The following is a 13,677-nucleotide window of genomic DNA, read 5'->3' as shown; positions in this document are numbered from 1 at the left end:
GCGGGCATCGGTGCAAGTACTACGTATATACCGGGGGGCTCTTTTTCTTTTGATTTTGTTTGCCTATGGCTTGTCCCTCTGGAATTGCATTTGAAAAGAGAAGGAAAAAGGTGGCGCAATAAATAAAAGAAGGAAAAAAGCAATCGAGCGAGCGGCAGCTTTATCTCGGGAGCCATTGGTGTTAAACGCCGAGAAGAAAGGGAGGGCGCGTATTGTCGGTGGGATTCCCCGGCTGCAGCTCGCTAATTGGAGGCGCGTTATTAAATTACGATATCCAACAGCTGCTGCTGTCGGTTGCAGTTGTCATGTAAAGGGTTTTCGTCTGATTGTGTTGCGGCACTGATTGCGGCAAATTTACACCGGTAACCGATGTCGATTCCTAATGCATACATTTTGACGAAATATCGTGCACATACACCTACTACGAATACCGCACCAACTGCATACGCGAGCATACCTATACCTATACGTTCGAGATGATTTAATCCGATCGGTTCAATTGCAGATCCTTTCAAAGATCATCATAATCGGGCGTTGGCATAATTTCGACCAATGGGCGGGAATCCAATGTATTTGAGTTGATAAATAACAAAATATTCACAAAATGAAAATATATATCACGTGATTACATTCGATTGGCGAGAGGGTATAACCATTACCTAATATACACCATCACGAATCACGCAAATAGGTACAATGTAATAATTCATTATTTGTATTGCGCGAGAATCGATTTCCACGATGTACGAGGGTGGGTATACCGTAGTTTTGAGGCGCACCGAAATTGGAGGCAGCATCGGTAATAATTTAAACAAATGCTCCAGTCACGCTCCGTGTAACGATTCCCGAGTTACATCGAATGGCCCCTTTCCATCGGCGAAGACACGGCATACACACTAGGGCTCGCTTTTTAGAAAAAAAAAAAAAAAAAAAAAAAAAAAAAAAATGCCTCGTCAGATCCCCAGAGATAGGAATCGAAAGGGACGTAAGGAGTTCGATAAAGTGGGGGGCCACCAGTGGCCAAGCCAAAGCGAGGGAGCCGGCGATAAATCGAAGTAGCGGCAGCTCTCGGCACGCAGGGGACACCTGCGGGTACAGGGTCATCGTCCCTTGACAACGGGCCGCCTCGTCCATGCCGATCGTGTCCAGCTCTGTCGAGCCTCTACATGGATATACATATATTATCATATAACTACCTAGGTATACCCGAGTACTATGTACAGGGGAACATTCAACACAACACGTACAACATTCGACGGAACGGCGACGACGTGAGCTCGACCGTGGAAGCAATATCCGCTCTCGCTTTCCTTGCCGATTTCCCATTACCCGGGAAACGCAGGTAACGCATCCCTACTATCACGTTTCGGGGCATTTTTTTTTTAATGATTTTTGTGCTCGAGACTGTAAGACCGGGTGAAATTCACCCGTGCAGTGCTTTTTGTTTCGATGCTCTTTAGTTTCAAGTTTTCACATAAGAGAGAACGAACCATCCACTCTCAGTGATTTTTAATTCGCGCGGTTGGCTGTAGCTGGCGTGAAAAAAAAAGGCGCTATCGCACCGTTACATCATCGGCTTACGAGCGGATGAGCTGCTCCAGCCAGCGTATATACCATGTACACTATGTACCTTTCCCAGCGGAGGTTTCCATTTCACGCGCATTTGACGCGCAAACGACGCGATCGGGGGAACTTTTACATCGTCAACGGATGGAAATTTGTTCAATTTTTATACTTATTCGTTACTTTTCGCGTGCATTAGTTTAATGGATTACCCCGAGCTCTTAATCTAATGAAACGTATTTTCTTCGCCACGACTATTGGTACTATAATCCGAGGATTTGCCGTCAAAGAGTCTCGACACACGTGAAATATATATAGTTTTCAACCGAGTAGGTCCTGTATTCTCTTACTCCGTCTTGCCTCGTATAGACGTCCAAGTATATATTTATGTTATGGTATCGCTTTAATTTCCGGAATTTCCCAAGATTACCGCCACTATATAGCACTCGAAATCACATAAATACATTTTACACGCAGTCACATCCATACAAGCGCGCGTGCGTGAACACCGGACGAAAGGAGGATCGATGATCCGCGAGCGTTGCAGCGCAAGTACACGTTGTACGTGAGCCGCGTACCCACATCCCGTCCGTCTATCGGGGGTGATAAGTGTGATGATGAAAAATGCTTTTCCCTCGATTTATTTTATTTTCCTACTCATTTCGACCTACGTACACGCGATAAAGATCGCTTATCCGAGCTAGTTTTTCTCTTTGATTAATCATGACGCCGATGAATAGTATGTAGGTACTTTTTGACGTCTCACTATTCATTATATAAAAGCTCGCAAGTGACCCCACCCAAACTTTGGTTCAACATATTTTTATCGACAAATTCTTCATACAGGATTTGGCACAAGGGTATTAATGATACAACTGAAAAATCGTACGACTAATTGGTTTAGAGTATACAATCATTATGTATATAATATGTCCCTCGTTTTGTTCAAGTACCTATACTTATGGGAAGCCAAGTATACTTTTGGGCCCATTCAACGTGAAATTAAATAAATCGCAAGATTGTAAAACCAGAAATCCTTCTCGTTCTGAACAGCTGGAGAAAAAGTGCAAGCACATTTTTCTTGCGCCTTACGTGAAATTCTTACTCGAGATTGGACGTCTTGGAAGTGAGAAATCAATGCAGCCGATATTCCATGGCATTTTTATGAGACATGTATCCGACGTAAATTCTAGCGAGGGGTATAGTGAGGAGAAGGGACAGCGGAGAAAAAAGCCCCTTCGCAGAACGTATTTCAATAACACCTCCCAGTGGATTTTATCAAAAGGAAGAGGATCATGGCTAATAAAAGTAAAAAAAAAAAAAAAAATTTTTCAAGAGTAGGTATTTCGTTTGCGAAAGGTACCGTATGCGTTGCATAAATCTTCGTACCTTCTCTTTCAAGCACATGTTACAAAATAATTATGCCGCACACGAGTGACACAGAGAATACTAATGACGAAAATCCCATCTGTATGTACGCAGTGATAATATTCACGTGCCAGCACGTACGTGAAATTTAAAATTAAAAAAAAAAAAAAACAAAAAACAATAAATCATAAGGCCAAAAAAATATTTTTTTAGAAAACGTATCATAAACGTCACTGCCATCGGTGTGGTTTTTTTCAAGTTGGTAGCCACGGAATGGAGATTTTGGCTGATGAAAATTCCAGAGCATGCCAAATTAAACCAAAATGGACGTCGAGTACGAAAATTGTGCATACACCGCGTATAAGAGAGAATTTTTAGTGCTGTAGCTTCAACTCGCCAGAAGGTATCTTAGATTCCACACGTTTTACCATGTACATATAGCTTGAAGGATGCTCTTATTATCGTACTTTTGCCGTAAATTGTAAATCCACAAAGTGAAACAAAACTGAGAATTGTTTTCTGAGACGACAACCACCGAGAGCCCTCGAATTTTAGTTGATGGAGTATTTAAATTAAATTAATTTCTGGGTATAAGTATTATTAAAAAACTTTTACCAAAAATGTATCCTTAAAAGCAAAAGTGTTCAACGCCACAACTGTACTGTCCCAACGTTCGAGATTTTCAAGTGGCAGACGGGCGGTGAAATTTTCCAGGACGCGGAGTCCAAAAAGCCCGTCGTCGACGACAGCCGCGGCTGAGGTCTGCAATTTTCATAATAATAAAGCACTCCGCGAACATCCTTCCTTTCCCCCCTCCCGCCCCGCCCTCTTGGCTTTTTCTTTTCAGTGGCTAGCGCGAAGGAGAAAATTAGAAAAGCAAAGAGGCCTTAAAAATTAAACTTCAGTCTTGTCACGGTGAGAAGGGGGGTGCGCGTACATTTTTCGCCGGGCCGACCTCAGTAGTATAGTATTATGCATGCGAGATGCGTCAGGTACACTATACGTATATGTATACCCTGGAAGGAGAGGCAGTGGCTTTCGTTTTAACGCGCCACATTTTTGCCCCCACCCCCCCCCCGGGAGGGGTAGATAATCTCACTCGGCACACAATACTCTGTATCTACATTGTAGGTATTTTGTTTTACACGCTCGAAGCTACCGAATCGCACAATGTAGCATTTTAATGCAAAATGGACGTATCGATCGAGCAAAAGCGTGTCTCGGACGTGCGAGATGGCGAAATTCGCTCTGCAACATTTTACGACGTGGTGCGCCTAAAGTATAGCCTGCCGATCCGAAGACATCGGCATCGGTACGAATCTTCGATGCGGGGAGGATAAAGTAGCTTTGCCTTGCAAATTCGGCGCCCAGTGTTCCAGTTTCACTTGAAATAACCGCAACCCCGGAGAAACGAAATTTGATCATCCCGGCGTCCTTGACTGCAGAAACCGAAATAAAATCGATACGCCTACATATCTGGTATCTATACGTATACATTATTGTACTCACGAAAAATCAGGGCAGAAGCAACAAAAAGCCCGACCATTTTCTGGGGAGTGAAAATCCATCCCCGGCACACCAGTGGGTAATATGCGTCACCTCCGACGCGGAATTTCCAGAGATCGAGTCGACGCTTAAATGCTGTACGCACACGGGAGTGTTGGCATAAACAAAGTACAAAGACGGAAAGATGAATTTCCCACGTAAAGCTCTCGTTTCGTTGTAGCCGAAGCATAATGTTTTTGTTTTCGAACGCCCTGATCTCGAGAGTGAGCGTGTCCGAGTTACAAACGTAAACGCAGGCCCAATAAATTTTCATTTGTACAACGATTTGAGTATAGCACGTCGAGGTATCGACATTGAGCCACACGTATAAATGACGATGTACGAGGCGGCGATTGAAAGCGTGAAGCGATCGCGGAGCCGACTCGCTCTATATTACACTGGGGCGACAAGTGGTCAAACGCTCTGAAATAGTTAAAGTCGACCGAGTTGGTGTATGACTAACGTTGGCTTGATGGACATTTTATCGTTCGATCCAAAGTGATGCCGCAAGGTCGGAGCGGGCGCTGCTGCGAGTATGACTCTTGTACGAACTCCGTAAGATTAACTTGTAGGTATATATTGTAAGTATACGTGCAATAAGTTGTGAAAGGTGTAATTTTTGAAAAATGACGCCATTTATCCATACTTCGGCGGCAGCTATATGGTGTCAAAATTACAGGCTATATACGCGTGGATCGATTCTACACGAGCAGGAGTGGGGTGGGGCATAAAAATGACGAGTATAGGGAGGTAGGTACTTCTGTTCATATACGAATAAACGAAATTGTCGAGGTGGCACGAAAAAAAAAAAAAAAAAAAAAAAAAAAACTGATCGTGGAAAGAGCAATTGAAACCAGAGGAGTGAAAATTATACGATTTGCCCAAGCAGAGTTGCACAAGGGCGAAGGTTGCTCGGGCAAACAGCACTCAATTTCAACGTCACCTCTCCTCAGCTCTCTCCTTACGAGTAATTTGCGCGCCGCGCTCCACAGGGTTTCACTCTGCTCGAGAGACAAGAGGACGAGGAGGAGGAGGAGTAACAACTGAACAAACGCTTCCAATTTAGAGTTCAAAGCGAAGCTTCCGGGAGGTTTCCACCCCCCTCCCGCCCCATTTCTCTCTTAAGGCGCTGTTATACGCCCGTGACCAGAAAAATAAAAGAGGGACAAAGAGAGGCCAACAAGTTGGCTTTGGATTTAATTTTCGGGCCTTCGGAATCGCGCTTGGACGACTCATTCCTAAGAAATTAAAACGAAAGTAAATTTTGGCTAAATGGTGACTTCACGGTATACGCTCGTGCGTCCACGTTGGGTCGGATGATCGAGGGAGGCACCGGAGGAGGAAAACACTATAGACTCTGCGATGCAGACCGCAGTCGGACCGAGCGTTGGATAATCCACGAAAGTCCGGCGCAGGCACGTATATATATATACCTTCCTAACGTATAGAGGAGCCGAGCGTAATGCAGGAATATTAAATTTCCGAGAGCCTCTCGACGGTGGCGGCTCTCCTCCCCGTGGCGGTGGTGCACTATACGCAGCTGACGAATTCGCTAAGCAACCAACGCCACATATACTTGCGTAGTAATAAACGCATATTGGAGTAACCACAGACAACATGTACTTACATATACAAGTGCATAGGGGTGATGCTCCCCGACGGCTGCAGTAATCGTCCGAGCCGGTATACCTACGTAGGGGTCATCGTCTCTCGCTCGGCCGCGCGTAAGGATATTTTTGGCCGGCGTGCCCCACCCCCTCGGCGCGCCTCGAGCAGTAGAAATGAAGAGAGCAAATATAAGACGCGCCGACTTGGTGGTTTTGACAAACGCTCCCGTGGCCATAATTGCGCCGTTATGTGTGTGCTTGCTCGTGTTACCGTTTCCCGAGAGACCTCAATCACGTGCCATGCAGAGGCCAGCTCTCCCTCTCCCTCTTCATTTCCTGATGGGCATCACCTCGGAGGCACGGGTTTTTCTATATTATATATTTATAGAACGTTTTGCGTTTTGCTCGCGCGCGCGCATTTTCAGCAAATAATATCATCTGGTTGTGAAAGTGCAAAACAATTATTGTTTGTACGCGGCTGTTACTCCGGCAGTTATTTCACACCACGCGCCGTTTCACCTGAATAATTTACGTAGCTGTTGGTGTTGGTTTTTTTTTTTTTTTTGTTTTTTTTTATCACTGACTCGACAAATAACGCCTTTGCGGGTTGTTCATTTTTCAATTTTGCGTTTGAAATATGATTTTGAAAAGCAAATCTAGCGGCATCGAGTGTAAACATCATACATGTAACACGTGCAAAGTGGCTATGTCGCGCTAAATAAAAAATATGATCGTTTGTACAAGAGTCCGCACAAAAATGCATGATAGTGGGCTCGAAGCATCGCTAATTAATTGGCACGTTACTTTTAAGTGGTGTAAAAAAAAAAAAAAAAAAAAAAAAAAAAAAAAAATCAGCCATCCACTTCTATACTTTGCACTTCAAAAGAGTAAACGCGTTCACCTGTCCGCGTACATTCATATTTTATTACACCGTTCTCGGTCTCCCCACAAATACCTACTTGCGTGTTTCGTTGCGTCTGTAAACATATAATATTTTTACGGCCATTATTTATAGAGCCGCTATAAAGGCGATGGTGCCCTGGTCAAAGCATAGCTGGCGTGGTTTTTCGTAGTGCATCCGGTTAGACAAGTCATATCAAAGGGATACGTGTTTTTGCTTTCAAAAATTTATGCGTGAAAAAACATTTACGGAAGTACTCGGGTCCCCGAATCATCATTTTTATTGGAACTATTTCAGTGAGGTGACACAAAAAAACTCGAACAAAACGCCCATACGTGTTCCGAGGAGGCAGGGGAGCCGATCAAAAGAGCGCACCTAGTATATATGCACACACATCGGATGCACGTGTGAAAAATGTTTGATGAAACTAACTAATCCAGCGCTCGCATGTGCGTATTTGAATATGTATGCGTACAAGCGTATACTACATAGGAGGGTCAGGTGGGAGGATCATCAACGCACGGGAACTTTCAATTGCGCGCGTGCGGGTGAGCGTAGAGTGAGTTTTTACGACGCGAACACATATAGGTCCACATGGGCGCAAATCCTCATTTGCCTCGGAGTAATGAACCATAAACGCCGCACGCAAAATAATAGCCCGCAATTTCGTGGTGTGGGTAAGTATATACTCACACGCGACACGCAAGAGCTCGCTTTGAATTATATTTTTTGAAGAACCGGATTAGCCGACCAACGCAAACTTTTTCCTCATTTGCGAACGCGCGCGTGTGTGGGGCCATGGTTGAATTTACGGTGACTGTTTTAGCGGCTCCGATAGCCATCGGCACATATGCCCGGGGATATAATGCTCTATACTGCTGCTCTCTGTTAAATTAAAGGGAGCGTATGGGTACTTTTTTCGCAAGATTAATTACGTTTGGCCAATGCAGCACCAAAGGGCTGCGTATAAATTCAATTGACGAATCCCATTTCGCCGGGTCGGTTTATACATCTTCGCTAATGAAATTTCGTTCTCATAAATAGCCCTTCATTGCAAATTATGGCGTAGGTTTCATTTACTGTGATATATTATCATTTTCTCAAAATAACGATAACAATAGACGTATTGTTAAACGTTTGAATGATTTAGGTACCAACGTTCAATATGTACGTTCCGACAGGACAATTTCCGAGACGTCAGGGACTGGGGGTTTTGAAAAAAAAAAAATTAACGAAGGTTCCGAGCTCCTTGAGCCCTTGTAGCTGAGAAAAAAGGTAATTCTATAGTATAATGCAGTCGTGGAACACATGACGCACGCTGGATCGTAAAAAAATGCGACAGGCGCCCTTGTGTGCTCAGCTCCCGCTCGGAGAAAGTAAAAGTATTGGTGGTATGTACTTTTACAGTAGGTGCGGTAAAAATAAATAAGCCAATAAAAGCCACCGACGAGTTGCGGAGGTGTTGTTCGGGGGAGCAGCTCTTCCGGTCGCTCGATCGGTGCGCTGACGCTCAACTGGCCCGTGAAACCTCTTTACACCTATACACGAGCCCCAATAAGTCATACGCGTTATTTCAGGCGTGGCACGTGGATACGTGACGGTATCCCTCGAGAGCAAGTTTAAGGAATAAATTATTCCCGGTTGTTGTTCTCGTTGTAGTTTCAAAGCGACTATTTTTAACCTGCCGAGTTTGACGGCCCATTGGAGAGCCGGTCCACCTTTTCGAGGCTCGCGAAGTTTGGATCAAACGCTCGGTCTTGGCAAACTCGGGGAAACTCCAAACTGGAAGCCCCACAGAGTTTTACCATCCGCTGTTCCCGTCGCCGAGGGAAGGTCGCACAACTTGTGCGCTGGAAAGCTCAGTCCAGATATTTGAAAAATCGAGTCAAAGTCAAAAAGCCAACTATTTCCTTATACAGTTGAAAGAGGAGAGGAGACTGCAGCCTCGAGAGGTGCCGGATGTATTCTCGCCTGCCATTAGATAATGAAAGCTGCCGCTGCAGGTTTGCCTCCTTTTGTCTACTCCAAAGTTTCCTCCATCGCGCCGTACGCCCTTTCTCTCTGTCCTTCTCTGTATCCTCGAAACACCGACTACGCGATCTCGCCAAAGCGCAATTAACCCCATACTGCTTGCTTCGGTATAACTTTGTTTTCACTTTTATATATATATATATATTTGCCCTTCCACGTTTTCTTTTTTTTTTTCGTGGCTGGCCAACTACATGCGGTAACTCTCCATCTCGGCGGGACACGCTATTTTAATTTAATCCCGAGGGAAAAACTTTCTACGCAATGATTTCCGCAGTTCACGCCTTTGAACACGTTAAAAAAGAAGCGAGAAAAAAAAAAAAAAAAAAAAAAACATTTTTGTCAAAGCTTGACCGATAAGCCAACTCAACGGGGAAAAGCTCGTACGTGACCCTCCTTTGACCAGCCCCTCATAATGCAAGCGCTCGTGCTTTTAGCGTCGAATTGTTTTTATCGGATCCGGATCGTTGGGCGAGGGCTATCATGTTTTTTTTCAGCGTTGCCTCGATAGCCGCTCAGACATTGGGGAGCGATCGGAAAATAAATGGACGCAGCGGACTGATTGAGAAGCGCTTTACACCCAGGGGCTCTCTCGGACCAATGACTGTGGTTTTTTTTTTTTTTTTTTTTTTCAATTAATTTTATTACGAGGATGCTCGTACACGGGTTCAATAGTGTAGTTAACGAGTAGGTCTGCAATTTAATAAATGTTGTAAACTTGTTGTCGCGTAGCACGTAATTATCATCGTGCAATTGAAGCTCAGTGATGGAATATAATTTATAAATCGAGTTTCAGATAGTAAACTTGCTTTTATTGTAATAATGTTTGCCGCTACCATTTTATGTTGAATGGCCAATTTAATTAAAGACGCATTAGACCCACGAGCGTGAACCAAGTCGTTGAATCACGCGCGCAGGTACATGTGAATTTTGAAACAATTTTGCCCAAACATTTCCGGAGCTGTGAAACTTTGACGTAGTTGCCGCGTGGTTGAACAAACGTGCTTGGGTTTGGCGCGGTCGAGCGAGCGCCATCGGCACCACCGGAAATAATGGCAACGCGAAACGTCATTTTGCCACTGCGCGGAGTAAAAATGACGGAGCACATTTTCCGCGCAACTGCTGAAAATTGTACTCCGGCGCCGATTGTTGTAGAAACGCGAAAAGGGCGAGAGGAGGGGGGCCGGGGAGGGAATTCCCCCAGGAAACGTCAATAGTTGGAGCGGCGCTGCTGCACAAAAGACGTTTTCGTATGCTAATTTATCCCCTCATCCGCGAATTTTCAACAAATTTGTGGAACCCGTTCCGCTCGGGAGCGCCCTTTCAACGGCAAAAAAGTGCGAGCTGATTAAGAGAGAAAAAAAAAATTTGCTCGCGCTCCGAGAGTGGAAACGCATCGGAGAGAAAACGTGCCCTATTTGATTTCGTTGCCGCGTCTTCTCGAAAAATACGTGAAGTACAGTGCCGGCAGGCGAAGCGCGCATCAGCCGCAAGTATCTTTCCCAAGCGCCCCCGGTACGCGCTGGAAAATGAGAAAAAAAAAAAAAAAAAAAGTAACGCGGACACGTCCGCGCGCAGCCCTCGGCTCCCATTGTTTATTCGTAGCCCCCGGAGCCGGGGGTGGAAGAGGAAAGAATGGGCCGAGGAGAGAAGTAGGTCGAAGTGCCGTCCTCGGATCCCCATTGTCGTCGCCGTCTTCATAATGCGCATGAACATTGGCGCGAAAGGCTCGAGGCACGCGCGGATCGCTTAAAAACGCCTCAGCGGAGGGGTTGCGTTAAATTCGCGCACGCAGGGGCAAACAAAAAGATGGAGCTTGGAGTCACTCTTTTTCCCTCCTCAGGTAGACGAAAGAGATAGGAGGGGCGGAACGACAACCGCAAGACGAGTTTTCCTTTGAATGTACTGAGACGGGGCGTTTTTTACGCGACCGGAATCGTGGAAAAACGTCGCCGTACTTCCGAGTCGGTACCAAGTTTAATGGACTCTTCGCGTTACATACATGTATACGTATAGAGTACGGTGCGTGTATAGTATCATTTTTTTTCCCTTTGCCGTCTTGGAACAATAACTTGCAGCGTATAGCCACGTTTCCTCGCTCTTTACAATCCACGGGCTGGAAAATATGGTATAGGTATAGGAATGCCCAACTGAGCTCTCGAGCCCTGGAAAATTAATTTCCCGGCTGGCGATAAACATTTCAAGTATTTTTATGATGGAATCCAGCTCGCTCTGCCAAAACGAGGAAACAAATTCCAGCTCTGGCGGCGCTTTTAATTTGAAATTTCCCTCCCTGCACGCACGCACTCTCGCTCTTTATTACAACTTGGTCTAAAACTTGATCCCCCTCGCGCCAACAAGCCGGAGAGCTATCTACCGACTACTGCTTTTTCTCCTGGCATGTTCTAAAGCTCTCCTCTTCCGCGACTAACTGCGCCCCGCTCGTTTCGATTTTCACTTCCGCGTGTACCTGAACATTTACAACGAGCCTTCCCATCTCGCATCGGTTCGCGTAATACTACGTACTTGCATGAATTTTTCGGGAATTCAAGAGAACCAACAAACTTGTCGACTCCCTCTTGCGCCGCCACCCCTTTCCCCGTTGCATGTTCTTTCACGCTGGACGCGCCATCCTCCTTAAATAATGAAGCAACTGTTAGATAGGTATCGCGATTTTTCACGCCCGCCCGTTACGACCAGATGACGCGACCCCCCCGAGACTCTACCGTCCGTCCTTTGTCTCTATTCTCGGGCGAGCTCCTTTCAATTAGCGATGAGTTTTTTTTTGTTGCATTTTTTTCCCTTCGTTTTTCTCGATCACGGGAAAATATCATGAATAATTTTTTCGACCGGGAAGCTTTGGGGGAAATGAAAATTAATTCCACCTCGGGAAGAATGATGCGCACACGCGTACTCGATGGGAAGTGATGGGCGCGGGAGACAAACAAAAGGGCGGAGCGGGGAAAAGCAGCACAAGACATATAGCCATCGATCCTTCCCAAACGATTTTACTGATGTACATTACCCACGTGAGTAGGGATTTGACGTGGGTGAGGGGCCTACTGCTAATATGCATTTATCAAGCATATATACCTTAGAGACGCTATAGTAGGAGAGATGTTGTAGGGAAGGTGAAACGCCGAGCGTGCTAATTACGGGCCATCTTTTTCCTTCTTCTTGCAACTCATTGGACTCTTTGCGTTTATTTTGTTTATCACCTTCCACTGAAATTTTCGCAAGTTCATCAAACGAACTTAATACTTGCAAATTACTGACTCCCGATTTTACGACTCGCTCCGATTTCAATGAGGTGCAATTACAACATCCGCGTCGAATCGGTTCATGGGGTTCATCGGTTCTCGGCTCTTTGAGCTGTTCACTTTTCAATTTACTATAAGCTGAACAACAAGGCTGTCATTTGGGCGCGTATTGTTTACGTTACTCCAAGTGTAATCTTGTCCCAAGCTATATATCCAGAGAAATGAAAAAACACGCGCACCTGATCCCCGAGCAGCCAGTCGCGCGCCACCGAGGCAGAGGAGGGAAAACGAGAGAAGGGGAGAAAAATAAGACGGGGTAAAAATAGGCCCTACAGGGTATGGAGTTTTAAATCGCGCCGGGGTGTAGGATCGATTTTTCGCGGATTAAACTGGATAAGTCTCGAGGCGCCAGTGCCTCGCGATGGATTTCGTACTTTCCGTACTTTTTCTCATCCTCCGCGTGTACACGTAGATGCGTACACCTCTTCCCAACTACTTTTATTTTATTTATTTTTTTTCAGCGGCAATAATCCTTAGGCCCGCGGGAAATGATCCCTCGACACGGCAGTTGCGCTGGAATTCCAGCCATCGGACACTTTGAGACAAAAAACTTGACGAAACTTTCAAGATCTTAGCAACACGAAATACAGTTTTTTAAATCTTAACTCCGATACTCTCTAACCTGCAAGTAGGTACAGGCAAGTGCATGCTCGGATGCAATTAAAGCTCTCGTGTGCAAAGTGGGCCGCTACAATCGAAAACAATATTTCACATATGCCTCGTCATAGCTACATCGTGTACACGTATTGGTATTAATGAGAGGGCGCAGGAAGCTTGTCTTGCGTGAAAATTTGACGAAACGTTTGCATCATATCGTGCACGTAACTGTACATAAAAATGTAGTACTTATCTGCCTACGCGTGATGGAGAATAAAAAAACAAAAGGAGCGACGACGATGTCGTCCGAAAGGCAAAATGCGAGTCACGAAAAGCTCTGGTTGTTATTTTTAATTGAAACGCCTGAAAGCGGATCGCTAAAGTCCTTCTCTGTTCTCTGATAATTGAAGCCCGGAGTAATCCGATTCTCCTCGCGACGACGAAGAAACAACTCGGCTCGAGCGAAGAAAAATACATCAAACAGTGCCTATACTCGCCAGGCGTATAACATGCAGCGCTCTCCCCCGTGGCGAAAATTGGCAACTTGACACCCCCCCATTTGCATGGACACTATACAAAAAGTATATTTTTTGGTACAATGTCAGTGGATGAATTTAGAATATTAAAGTTAAGGATATTCTTTGATGTAGCAGTAAAAATTACGTACAGAGTATGTACGAAAAGTAAGTTGATCGCATGTGAAAATTTGCATATAACATTTGATCACGAGGATATAGTATATGCATAA

General features: G+C 45.1%; 1 protein-coding gene across 3 annotated transcripts in view; it reads right to left on the bottom strand.

The window, feature by feature from the left end:
* Positions 1 to 13,677, bottom strand: part of LOC106646116 (pseudouridylate synthase RPUSD2) — a 193,333-nt gene that overhangs the window by 39,708 nt on the left and 139,948 nt on the right. The window lies entirely within an intron of this gene.

The sequence above is a fragment of the Copidosoma floridanum genome, unplaced genomic scaffold (genome assembly GCF_036245765.1).
Source record: "Copidosoma floridanum isolate Cflo_tuat_1 unplaced genomic scaffold, Cflo_Japanese_pri ptg000014l, whole genome shotgun sequence".
NCBI classification, from domain to species: Eukaryota; Metazoa; Arthropoda; class Insecta; order Hymenoptera; family Encyrtidae; genus Copidosoma; species Copidosoma floridanum.
The sequence above is the reverse complement of the archived record's forward strand: the minus strand, read 5'-3'. Positions and strand labels throughout refer to the sequence as shown.